Source organism: Corvus brachyrhynchos, unplaced genomic scaffold (assembly GCF_000691975.1).
Source record: "Corvus brachyrhynchos isolate BGI_N302 unplaced genomic scaffold, ASM69197v1 scaffold115, whole genome shotgun sequence".
Taxonomy (NCBI): Eukaryota; Metazoa; Chordata; class Aves; order Passeriformes; family Corvidae; genus Corvus; species Corvus brachyrhynchos.
Genome location: NW_008239553.1, coordinates 826,747 through 840,339, shown reverse-complemented (window position 1 = coordinate 840,339; position 13,593 = coordinate 826,747). Strand labels below are relative to the sequence as shown.

The 13,593-nt window shown below is 49.7% G+C and overlaps 1 protein-coding gene across 1 annotated transcript in view; it reads left to right on the top strand.

Annotated features, from left to right (window-relative positions):
- The first annotated feature begins 5,078 nt into the window (after nt 1-5,078).
- Nucleotides 5,079-13,593, top strand: part of LOC103620695 (ras association domain-containing protein 8) — a 44,683-nt gene continuing 36,168 nt past the window's right edge. Inside the window, exon 1 of the mRNA XM_017742183.1 lies at nt 5,079-6,931. The gene's annotated coding sequence lies outside the window, so the exon portion shown is untranslated. The remainder of the gene's footprint in view (nt 6,932-13,593) is intronic.

The window sequence follows — 13,593 nt, the reverse complement described above, 5'->3', positions numbered from 1 at the left end:
ACTTTAAGGATCACCTAGTTCCAGCCCCATGCCGTGAGCAGGGATGCCCCAAGCTGTGTCCTAGCCCAAGGCACATTCCCTATCTGCCCTGTCACAGCCCTTCCCTGCTTTGGGTCACTGCTGACAGAGGACACGAGGCCCAAGCAGCTCTGCAAATCTCAGCATTGCTGCTTTCCTCTCTTCTGAGGTGTCAGTGTAGTGGGGAGCTTCAGTTGTGTCGTGGGGTCACCCCACACATCAGCAGTCAAGCAGCATTTCAGCCTCATGAGGAAGGCAGCAGAAGTCCTTTTCTGCCACCCATGGAGACGTCACCCAGGCAAGTCCTTGAGCAGCAACACGGGTGCATGGGGTGGGGTCAGCCCTCCTGGAAGGGCCGGTGGTTTATAAAGCATCATCTGGTGCAAACTGGTGTTGCCTCCCTGATTTTCACCCAGACTATCGTATATGTGCTAGCTGCAGAGCTGGTCCTTCAATCTCCAAGCACAGTGCCTGTCTTGGCAAGGATCCTGGGGGGCTGGCAGGGTTTGGCTGGTTTATTTAACGGGTGCTGGGGCTGTTGTCTGCCACATGCGATTCATTCCTATTCTGGATCACAGAGTTTGAACCATCTCCTGTTTCCAATGCTTCTGGCACAGCTTTGTTTGCAGTAGCATTGCCATTCAGCAGCTGCCTGTGCTGCGTGTCCAGGTGGGCTACCAGAGCTTCAGGGCATCTCCCGGGCTCCCACGAGACCCGCAGGTGCTCAGCACCCATCTATATCTGTGTCCTGCTGACCTCTGGGTGGCACTGCTCCAAGCTCGGGCTTAAGTCTGGGAGTGGTGTGCTTTGGTCCTGACATATGAGCCCAGTGTGTCCAGGGTTCCCTGTCTCCTGCTCAGACATATATTGGTCCTTCTCACTGGAGCCACAAGCTTTTCACAATAGGATCAAGTTGGCTTGGGATGAGAGACCCAGGGATGAGCTAGAGTTCACTTAGGTGAGCAGATAGGTGCCAATTCATCTGCTCTGAGGGAATTCATGGTGCTGCCAGGGAGAAGGCAGCAGTAGACAAATAATATACCTGAAAAGTAGGAGAGAGGTGAGTATAAGAGAGTATAAAAATCTCTCTGTCAGAGTACATTCTAACCCCTTAACCCTTTGTCCCTGGTCCTGCATCATCTCCAGCTGTAGGCAGTAGCAAATGCCCAGGTAACAAGTAACATCTCTTCCTCATCTTGCCTCACCTCTGTGGCTACATGCCTGTTGCAGGATAAGTAAACATCAAAATGGGCCCAAAATGCTCTCTGGCTCTCAGGAAAATCTGTAGCTCAGTAGCTGTAAATTTCATCAGCGAACTTAAATCTTTGCATTTAATACACAGCAGATATGGTTAGATTTTTCTCCATTAAGGCTCCCAGGCTTTTTCCAGGGATGTGGGCAGTGGTAGCATTCCCTTGACACTCCTTGTCCCCACACTGGGATGCAGCTGGTGCAACTGCCAATGGCTTCACATTTCCAAGGACTTATTGCCATTTTTCTTTCTAATATTGAAAGCCCAGAATAACAACTGCTACGAGGGGATACAGTGTTTGTTTTCCAAGTGGAGTAAGAGAGACTGTCACTGCTACTCATTCACAGACTGTTATCCGAATTTCCCCACTCTGTCTCGTGCTGCTGCATGTGACCTCTTCCCTGTCCCATGTTTTTCCAGGAGCAGGCTCTCCCAGGCAGGGCTTGTCCCTGAGGCTTTTCCCTTTGGTTTACAGGGGCACTTTGTGCTCTAGCATTGTCACTTGCTGCCCATGGCCCTGCATCCTTCAAATTACAGAGCAAGCAGTAGGACCTGTGCATGGAGAAGGGACGGGGGAAGCATGCCAGGCTCCATCCCTCTGTGACACCCTGGCCACTGTTATCCTGTCCCCAGCATATCCATGCTCCTGAGTGGCCAGTGGGCACCCTGGGAGATGGGTGAGCCCGTGATGCTGCAGGTGCAAATATTTGCACTCAAATTCCTGCCAGGCCTGTGGAGAGGAAGAGCTGTCCCCCGATCCCCTTGCCCACCTGGTGGGGACCCTCCGCAGGGCCGAGTGTCCCTCTTCCCGCTGCTGAGCCCTGTGGCAGCCCGCCTTTTCCTTATTTGTTTTCCTCCCTTTGAGAGCTATTCTTTCCCTCCCATATGCTGTAATAATTACAAGTGATAACTTAACAGCTGCTCTGCTATTCCGGGCTCAGCAGAGCCACGCGCCTCCGCCTTCCCTCCCTCCCACAGCTCTGGGTCAACGTCTTGGCTCCAGCAATCAGGGATTCCTGCAATTTTTGCCACTCAGGAGGATCTGGACTCTTTTCCCCTCCATTGCCATCTGTCTCCCACCCGCCCGCCCCAGTATCATGAAGGGGGATGGGACTGCGACATCCATCTGTTGCCATGGAGAAAGCTGAGCCAGCGAAGGGACGCACCCTGCATCCTGGGTGAAGGCCAGCGGAGAGGGGGTGAAAGGGATTTTCTTGTGTATTTGTTTTATTATCATGTGTCTGTTGTCACTCATGGGGTCTGCTGCAGGTGACAACCACCACCCTTGGTCACAATAAACCTTAGAAACCCCCTAAGCCCTCTTACTGGAGAAGGTGGTGGCCTTAGGCCTGGTGTGGCAGATGCCACCATCACATACAGTGGACCAAGTCCACATTGCTAAAATGAACCATTTGCCATCCTTCCTCCTGTGCAAGAGTGGTGGTGGCTCCCAAGGAGATGATAGACCCCCAACAGCAGCCCTGGGGCCCAGGGCAGCACCCAGGCTTCCCATTTTGGATGTGAAAGGGTTTTTTTCTCCTTTTACAAGAGATTTTTGCCTGCAGTTTATCCAAGTGCTGAAAGCTCAGCACGAAAATATGTCAGGGTGAGATGTTTCTGCCTGCTCCCCACAAAGGAAATGCTCCACCCCTGAGCATTCCAGTCCTTCCCCGGTCAGCAAGGCTACCAAGGCCCAAAGTGCCTCTCCAGCACAGATGAAGATTCCCAGAAATCTGTCAAGACAGCCTGATCCCTGTCAATGATAGCGAGAGACAAGAGAGTCTGTGCCCAGTGGTCTCATCCAGCCTACAAAAGGCTGCATTCTGCTTCCCAAGCACTGGAAACCCAACACCCGCCTGCTTGCTCCCGTGCAGTCCTATACTGGTCACTTCCCATATTCCAAAGGCAGCAGTCCCAGCACCTCTGGTGGCAGCAGGCTCGAAACTGTGGTAAAGCCCCACAGCAACGCGAGGCAAGTGTCTGCAGCACAGCCAGCACCTGAATTCATTTTTGGCACACTGCAGTGCAGGCAGGGTGCCTTTGCTTCCTCCCTTGTGTCTGCTAGGCTTTACTGACAATAGTAAATGCTGGGAATTAAAGACAGGATTTTACCTAAGGATGAGATTTGCCAGAGCCATCAGCCCGCAGTGGTCTTGGCTCTTCTCACCCTGCACAAACATGTCATCTGCACATCTGATACATATCACAGCAGGTGACATCTTCCCCTGCCAGCTGTCCTTCAAAGCAATAGAGCCCACAGGATGCCTAGGGCAAGTCTTTCTAAGGGGCAGTGGTGGATAATCTTCCCTGTGGTCCTCCCAAAGTTGTAAGTGGGAATGCAAATTGGGGGTGTGCAAGAAGGTGGGCCTTCCCAGGAATTTCACTTCCCAGGCTGGGAATTCTGCTGCTGGCACCACTTCAAACAATGGTGGGCCAGGGTCCTTGGATGGGGTTTTTGTGCACGCAGACACTTTTCACACAGCAGGGTGACCATGAAAATTGTATCCCTTGGCTTTTGGGTCACCAGCTGCAATGCTTGGCCTTGAACTGTGCTCCACCCAGAGGGCCTTTGGAAGAGGTGACATGGTGCTTATCTGAGCTGGCTTTGATGATTGGCAGCTGTGCAGGACTACCAAGCACAGGCTTCAGTGCTGGCACTGGTGGCACTGGGACACGCTGGAGGAAACCTCACCAGGAGAAGCAACACGTGCCTCGCTTGCACCTCCCACGTAGGAGTAGGCAGCCCCAGGAAGAGGCGGCTTGGAAAGCCTGTGCCATCTCGTACGGGAAAGCTGGCGGTTCCATCTGGCTCTGCTTCGCAGGAGCTCTCCCAGGAGCTGCCGAGGGTGGCCAGAGCGGGGCCTGTGGGTGGTGTGCCAGGAGCAGGAGAGGAGGAGGAGAATGAGAAGGAGGAGGAGTGGGTGGGATACATGTGCCCCACACTGCCAAGTTTCCCTTGCAGGATGGTAATCCTTTGTTAAAGCAGCTGCTCTGTCCCAGGAGAAGGGTGGTGGGTTTAGGGGCTTGTGTGTGGTGTGATGCTGGTGCTCAGGTGCAGGGGAGGGCCTACTGCACAGTGACCCCACAGTGACCTGGGGATATGTCCGGCTTTGTGTGCAGGAGCTTCAGCCCACAAGTGCTCGAAGCCACCACGTGCATTTGCCGCATGGCAAAGTCTCTTTGCAGCTCTGCTCATTTTCACGGGTCTCGCACCTTGCTTTTACTCTCCCGAAAGGCAGTGATTTTTTGCTTGAAGCTAGCAATGTGATAAGAAAGTTCTCATTGAAACAGGGCAGCCAGGGTATTTGTTAGGATAAAAACACATGGGGTTAGCACTCTGTTCTTCACATCTCTGAGCCCAGGCTATTGCACAGCAAAATTACAGTCCTTATCTGCACCCAAGTTTTGCAGCAGTGTAACTGCAGCCATTTGGTTTTTGGTTTCTTCATTTCAATCTTTTTGATCATGTGCCACGATTAATCTGATCTCTACGAGGCGGGATGAGTAGGAGTCAGAAGAAAAATTGTAATCGTCTGTGCCTTTGGCATGCGGGAACAGAATAATTTTGTAGTCTCGTCTCCACGCTGGTAGCTCTAGGAAAAGTCTCCTTCCCTTCATCAGCTAGCAACACTATTCAAGGCTGAGGGACACTGATCTAAATGGAAATATTCAGAGCTGGGTACCATCACTGTTCCTTGTTCCTTCATTTTTGCAGGCTGCAGCATCTCCGTGATACAAACCACATGGTCAGTGAGTGAAATCCAGCTGGCAACAATGAGCTCCAAACACAAAGATAAGTTCATGATAAGCTCCTTGCTGTTGTTTGCTCTCACCTGCCTTGTCATGATACCAGGCAGCTAATCCCCTGTGTTGTTTCCTCGCCTGAGTCAAACGAAACATGCGGTTTTGTTGGGCTGGGAGGAAAGGAGCAAGGGGAAAGGGCATGGGGAGGTGACATCATGCTGCCCAGCCCTGTCCTGGCTCTCCTGACAGTTTTTCCTTGCCAGTTCCCACCAGTGCAGCACCAGCACTATTTTTGCTATCCTGACAGCTACACAGAGGTGTTTTCCCCCTTCTAGCCCAGAGCACCCTTGCCCCCAGTGCAGAGCATTGCTTTCATTCTGCCTGCACCAACCCTGGTGTCCATCACAGCCCATTCTGTTTTGAAAGCCCTCCCTTTCCTTGGTAAAACAATCCAAATTCCTTTACCAGCACTTCTCACTGTTTCAGTCCCTACCTGACTGCGTAGCTCTCTTTGAGCATTGCTTACTTCTACTGAAAAGCATTACCAGCACAGAGCGTCTAAGGGACCTGTTTTAAACTGTCCAACAAAGCATTATTAACCCATATCACAGACTATGATCAAAAACATCTTTTCTATGGAAATTCTTCTTCTTGTCCAACTGACTATTCCAGCAAAAACAACTCTCTCTGTCCTCCATTTGTCCAAATAATTATCCCATGTCATGTCAACCGCACTTCTGTTCAATTTTGTTTTGCATTGGGTTTTTTTCCCTCCCCACACACCCTTAGGAAGTGAGCGATTCCTAAGCTCCATCAGAGATCAGCAGGTGGTGGGGAGGTGGGAAGAGGCTGAGACTGGAGGATAGAGAGCCCAAAAGGTCTGTTTTTCTGCTCAAGTGCTCGTGCTTCTGTCCACAGCACCAGGTTTAAAGAAACGGCCTGGATGTGTTATCACTGTCCCCAAGTCCCCTCACAGACCCTGAGGGCTTCTTGGCTGCCCAAAGAAGAGGGAAGCTCTCAGGTGCTTCTCTTCTGGTGTAATTATGACAGGCAATTTAAAATCAGCCAAGAGCTGTATTTGACAGTCTTATTTGGAACATAATGGACTAATGATCCCTTCAATTTAATTAAGGATTTTTTCAAAGAATTACAAATTAACCTGAATTAAGATGAGAGTGTATACAGCAAGACTTAATGTAGTTCCACTAATTTAGATTGCTGGATAAATTATTTTGGATTAATTTTCCAAGAGGACATGTGACATTTTTATTGGTGTAAAAACCAATCAGAAATGTAGCAGGTGTTTTGAAAGTGAAATAGTTTTGCCTTTTAAGGGGTGCAACTCTTGATAACACATCTTTTGAGAATCTGTACTGGTACCTCCTTCCCAGGCAAGAAAAAGCTATGGCAATGTAAAGGATCATGCTTCCATTTTACAGGTGTGTGTCTGCAAATATATATGTGTATGTGTGTCTGTGCCTGTGTCTATGTGAAGAAACAATGACTGGGAAATTTGTTCCACTTTGATTACTCCAACAGCTTTAAATCAGTGTAACATCTGAATGGTAGCAAGGCTTGAAGCAGTGGCCAGAAGGTGATGACAGAAGCATCTGTGGTGGTTTATGACATGTTTATCCTCCTGTTCCTTCCCCTCTTCCTCCTCTCCCAGCTGCTCAGTACTCTCTGACTGCTCAGGATTGATGTATCCATAGCAGAGGCAGCGGGAAGCATTGGGAAACCTCTTCTCATCCCCATAGCACACTTGACTGGGTGTAGCTTGGACAGCCATTGTTCTGAAGTTTCCTCACTGCCCAGCTGGATCCCTTCAGGAAAACCCCCCCAAGTCACTTCTCTTTGCAGGAGAAACTGCCCTGGATCCCCCCATCCAGTGCAGCTGTTGGAACACTGCTTCAAAAGGTGCGTAGTAATTGAGTCATCAAACTCTGCCTTGCAAAAAGATCCTTAAGGTACCATGTTTTGCTCTACTGTCCTTAATGCCATTGATGAGAATGGGTGGTTTTGGGAGCAGGCCAGGGCAGCCTCTGGCCCTCTGCACAGGAGGATGGGGGGAAACAAGCCACTTGTGGTGTTTGAGTTGTGGTACCACCCGGGTGATCAAACAGAAACCACCACTCCTTTGGGAATGTCACTATCTTGGCACACACCAGAGGGTGATGAGGGGAGGGCAAAGACCTTTGCTTTGGAGAAGAGACGCCAGAGCGCAGACCTCGGTTACACTTCTGCAATACAAGGAAATCCAAGGGTGGCTGAGTCAGGCTGTGAACAACACACCTGGCATCTCCCAGGAGATCAGCTGCAGAGTCAGGAGCTGAAGCCTGCTTTTCTGCACACAGCTCAGGTGCCTGCAGACACTTGCAGGTGCGTAGGAGTGAGCTCGTCCTGGGAAAGGGAGACCAGTGGACTTCAGATGGGAGAACAGCCATGGCTTGCCATTGCTCCCAAATCCTGATGCTCATGGAAAAGCAGCATCCCATCTGGCTTTCAAACCCAGGGCAGCTCCTCTGCAAGAAAGGGAAAGAGACAGGGAAGAAATGAGAACTGTCTTTTTAAAAATGTTTGCTTTAGGTAACCCTCCCACCTCGGGGTCTCAGAACTGAAAGGCAGGAAGAAAGGGCTTGTTGACCTGATGTTAACCTTCAGCTGTCAGCCATTCAGCTCCATGATCCTCACATGCCGATGCTTAATCCAGGAGGAAAAAAAGCACAAAGCCTGCCCAGAGCTTCTGCCATCTCATTAACATTTGGCTTAGGCAAGATTTCTATCCTGCACAGGGAGTGCAGTGGCTCCAGTACAAACAGCTCTCCTCTGCTGTGCCCTTCCCAGGATGTCCAGGGACAGGGGTTTGCCGCAGCTTCTGCAGTGCTGTGCTTTGGGGCTGGGGTCCTTGAGCTGGCAAAATATAATTCAAGCAGGGACACCGGCATTTTTTGGCTTCATGAGAACTTGCAAAGACCTCTCTGAGGTTGCAAGGTCCTCTGTGTGCCAGGATGAGGTGGTTCCCAATAGGCACAAGATACAGACCTAACATGGGTTTGGCTGGTGCCTGGCAGCTCTTATTGGGGTTGGTGATCCCACAAGGCCATAAAAGCCAGGCTGCAGTTTCTGGTTTGACATCGCATCCCACATGCACATCATGTGTACTCCGAGGAAGGTCGTAGGGATGGCTGAGGAAGAAATAATGTGGGAGGGACAAGGAGCACATGGGCATCTTGACCTACAGCCAGCCATCTACTGCCCCCAGGCCCTTGCAGCCTTCACTTGATTAAACATGAAAGCTCTGTGGTTGCCTGAGCTGGCAAATATGGTTCAGTACACCTGAAGCTGGCAGGGATACCTGCTGCCCTGGGGTTGGCATGGGGCTGGCAAAGGTTTCCTCTTCCCATCTGGGAGCTGGCAAGACTGTGTTCCCATCTGACAAGGGGGTGGGAGGAGGAAGGTGGGTGGCTTTGTGCCGCCTGATGTGAGCAGTGTGCTTTTGGTGGTGGAGGAACACGGCTGTGGCCATGGACTGAGTGGGATCACATGAGCTTGGAGATGGAGCTTGAACCGTGTGAGAGATGGATGATCCTCTGAAGGCATGGTGGGATTCTTCAGTGGGAGGACCTCTGTGTCTAAGTATAGTAAGTCACACTTTAGAAATAAGTTGGTTGAGGCTGTGGCTGAGTTTCTTTGATGTAGGCTGAGGACACACACTACAGGGAGAAATCACTCAGTGTTCTGCTTTCCTGTTGATAAACTGTAGCACAGCTCTGATCCTGGGACAAGGCTGGGATCCATGGGGCTGTTTAGCCATGAGGAAGTAAAACTCCTGCAGTAAGCCAGATCAAGAGTCTGATTTGCTGAGCATCCTGAGGCTTCAGGGAGCAGTAGGTGCTCCCAAGGGTAAGTTGATTAGCACTCCCTTGATCCTTACCCCTTGTCATTGCCTCCAGGAGTGAGGTCTACATGGGCAGAGTGTGGCCCATATGTCCCCTCACCATGTGCTACTAACACAGGTCAAGAGTGCAGTCCCACAGGCTTCCTAAACAGCATTTGTCTGCATTTATTAATCCAGATTATTTTTTCTCCATCAGCTCATCTAGTCTTGCCTTGAACTCATGCAAATACTGACAGCTGACAGCATCCTTGGGCAAGGAGTTCCCCAGGTTTGACCCCCACCACACAAGGACCTCCCTGCTCTGAAATTTGCCCCATTTTTTGCACTGGGAAGAGGCCAATCCCTGTCAGCCTTCTTTGGGCCATGCCTGACTTTGTAGCCCTCTACCATAACCTCTTCAGCCATGTCTTTTCCAGACTGAGAAGTCCTGGTGTGCACAAGTCCTTGCTTGCAGGAAGGCTCCTCCAGACCTTTGATCCTCCTTCATCCCCTTCTCCGTGTTGCCTTATTACATCTTGGATTCGAGGCTTCAAAGAGGTGCCTTTTGGGGCACAGGTCAGTGTAGTGGCTTGGCAAGCATGCCTGCCCCACAGCTCTTGCTCCCTCCAGATGCTGCTGTTTCTTGGCCACAGGCTGTGCCAGCTCCTGTGATCCCGTTTGCTTAAGTAATTGGCAGTGCATACCACGCATCACCAGCTCGGAGCTTGTGTTGGGTGTTTTTGATCCAGGGCTCTTTCTCCTCTGGAAGAGGAGAGGTGTCATCTGGGTGTTTTTATGAGTGTTGGGTCTCTTTCCTGACTGCAAATCCATCCTCCCAATTTGAAATCTGCTTGGTTTTCCTGCAGAGACCCCATGGTGTTTGAGGGACTGTAGGTGAGAGCCTGGCATTTTCTGAGAGCTGAAGGGAACACTTTTGGGGCTGTTCCAGCTCCTTTCCTTGGCTTTTATCCCAGGTAAAATGTATTTACATGATAACACAGCAAAGCAAAATAAGCAACCAAACCTCACTGCGGTCAATTCACTCCCAGCCTATTCGTGTCGATAAGACCATGATGGGCTCAAATTGGAACTTCAAACTTCTTTGAAGGCATTCAGCCAATTACAGAGGTGAGAACCAGCTGCACAGTTTGGGTCCCGAGATGAACTTTGCTGTAGGTGAGGCTGTAATGTGAATTTGTCATGTGAATCTGTCTTGAGGACTAGTAACTCTTTATATTTTTTTTATTGTTTTTTTTTTTGCTACAGTTTTTCCTTCCTCCTGGCCCCACCGCAAATTTGCTCTCACTCTAATCTTTTCTTTGGCAGCTAAAACTATTATCTTTATTGTTTCAAGGCTTGGCTTCTTCCTGTTAGATCTCCTAATTGGATTTTTACTCTCTGATCCATTTAGTCCCTCCTGTGCTTTCACTAAAACCTTTTAACCCTTCTCTAACCAGTTTCGCTAACCAGTTTCCCTTGAAGGTGCTCCTCTCCCCACACTGCTCCAATTCACCCCCTCTCACTGATTTGCAAGGGGACAGTTTTTCTAAGCCATGGATGTCCCCTCCAGTGTCACTGTCTGTACACAGTGTCATCATCACCTCCTTCACTCTGCAGGCTGCAAAGGCTCGTTGGGTTTTCACCAAAAATAACCAAAACAACTCACATCAGGTCTGAGGTCACCATAGAGCCAAAATCATCCAGAAATTATGACATTTCTGCTGTGGCTAGGAAAAGTCTGCTGCTTTGCACAGATTCACCTCCCACCCAGATCAGGTGCTAGTCCTGTGTTTCTGGCTGTCTTAAACAGTATTAGCAACTACAAGAGAGGTGAAACAGCAGTGGGGCTCTGACCACTTCTGTCACTGTGGGTCACTTAACCCTTCCACTCCTCTTCATCGTCTTTGGAAAATGCAGTTCACACCTCCCATCAGTCTTGCTCCTTTGGCCTTCAAGCCTCTCGTAACAGTGCCAGAGTCTTCACTGGAGGCTTTGAGCATGCCAGGAGTGACCTGATTGCATTTCAAGTGCTTTCTGTACAGCTGAAATGACCTCTGTCCTCCATACCAGCAATGATCTCTGTCCTCTCCATGAGTAAATCAGTGCTTTGGTTTCTCTGGCCAGCAGGTATGCTCCAAGCTGTCCTATGAGCACAGCAAGACGGTAATGGAGTCTGGCGTGGAAGGGGCTTGAGTACCCCATATCCCAAGAAGGGGCTGCTGGTTTCATGGCCAGAGCCATGCAGCTCCTCCCACAGGAGGAGGGTGGAGCTGACACAGTGGCACCTCACCACTGGTCTGGTTTTTCCGTCAGGCCATGCAGTGATGCGGCACTGTGATTTTTCAAGCAGCCAAGATCTTCACTTGTAACATTTCTTTACAACAACTTGGGGCACAAGGCAGGAAGCTTCCCTCCAGGTCAGTCAAGCCCAGTGCGGGCAGAGGTGGTGGAATAAGACCTCCACTTAGCAAGATGTTAAGTACAAAAGGAGATGTAAATACAAAGGGAGACAAAATGGGAAGAAGAGGTACCAACCCTACTAACTGGCTGCTCAACCCAGATCCATCTGCCTGGCTCTTAACAGGCCTCAACGGACCCAGTTCATCTCCTCCTTTCATTCTTTTTTCCAGCCTTTTTACCACCTCAGTGCCTTTGTGTTGATGTTGCTGGAGCACATTGCCATGGTTAAAGCTGTTATTCTCAGCAGGGTTTGCATCTTACCTGTGAGACAGATAGACATGGAATGGAGACATGCATGAATATGTGTGTTTACCCTCATTTCGGTTCCCACTGGCCATGCGGAAAAACAAATCTGATGGGAAAGGAGAAGCCTTCAGGGGGAATGGGGAGAGAAGGAGAATATCACCTTGGAGGAGCTTCTCCAAGGAATACACAGTCTAAGCCAAAAGTATGGGATAGAAGAGATGATCACCTGAGAGCAGGGGTGGGTGGAGATGGACGTAGGTTTGTTGGAGGTGTTACTGGACTGAGAAAACACACAGTGTCAAGTCTATTGTAAGGGTGCAGTGTACATGTGGAAATGTGGGGATCACGGTTTCCACCCTGCACACTGTTCCCACACTGGCAGTGCCCACACAACATTCCTCCTTAGCCCTGTCGTTTTCCTTGGCTTTGGCTGGTCCAAGTGCTGAAAAGGGGTTGCAAGTGTTATTTTTTTTTAATTATTTTTTGAATGTGCTTATCAAATACCTATAAATTCTACTTTATTCTTATTCTTCTTTTATAATATTATTTACTCGAGGTATGGGGAAGGCGGGGAACTGAGTCTTTAGCACATTCTCCTAGGTATTCTTGTCCAGAGAAAAATGATAACAAAACTTTTGACTTTTAGACTTTTAGGATTTTTGGCTTTGGTGTATCAGGCCACCATAATTTTATTGTTGTTCCTCAGGGAATGATTCAGAGTAATAGAATCTGCTAGGAAAGATAGACCAAGTTCCTGAGTTTTTTGGCTAATGTTATTATGCAAGTTTGAATTGATGGAACGGTTCTGAATTGCTTCACTCAAACCTGCAGTGAATGAAGAATTGAATCAATAGCTGCTGGGCCCTGTTCCAGCCCCTCCAGAAACAACGGACTTATTTCTCTGCTTCCACCAGCCCACCAGCTCTGATGGTGGCTAGCTGGGGATTTTGGGGAGTTCCCAAAGGAGTAACTGCTTTAAGGGAAATCACTCTGTGCTGCTGCATCCGGACATGGTTTTATTCCAGCTGTCACTGGGTCAGCATGTGTGATCTTGGGTGGCTGTGGATGGGATACCTGCACCAAATACAGGCAGAGCAGATCTTGCTTGGAGAAGCAAGAAGGGGCAAAACTGAGCCACTGGATGCTTTCTGCCCTGGATGGTTGACTGGTTTCATTCACTCTGCCCCACCATTGGATTAGTTTATCACATTCCATTGCTATCTTGTAGCCTTGCTGCCTGATGACACTTACAGTGACGTGGTGGAGGAAGCCTCTGCTGGGCCTTCCTTCCACTGTAACTCTTTCAAAGGTTCCATGGTCAGATGTCCCAGCTGTCTGGAGGGATGTCCATTGTCCAGAGACACAACAGCTCTGCTGACAGCTCAGCTGCAGGAGAGCTGTGCAAAAGGGGACCTTGTGCTCCCTCCCTGTGCTGGCAGTTGCAGTATCTTCAGCTCTTGAAGGAGCTGCTCACTCCTGCTTGGAGGAGGGAGCTGAGCTCACTTATGCAGTCCACCAGTGCTGCCCATGCCTGGCCAAAATGTGTGGGGCTGCTGGGGGGTGGCTCCTAGCCAAGAAGTGAGGCCCAGGCCCTCTGGAGTATTTTGATATCTCACATTCTTTGATTCTGCCTGGAGGCAGAACTCCTCTCCCATCTAACATGAGGCACTTGACTATACCTGGCTCCTGCCTAAGCAGAGGAGGAAGATGGCACCTCCAGGGGCTGAGTCAGTCGCCTGAGAGAGAAATCACTCTCAAGTGGGATTTTTCCATTGACTGAAAATCTCCCCAGGTTACTGGGGCCCAAGATTATCAGCCTGCGTTAAAGCCTGAGATAAGAGATGGCAAATTGCAGGGCTGGAAGTTCACTCCTGTCTTAGGTGAGGACCAAATGAGTTGGGGATAAAGGGGAATGCTTCTAAATCATGTGCAAGGAGTGCAGAAATGGCTCTTTCTCCACGAGAGAAATGCTGGTGAAAACCCCAGCTCAGTATTT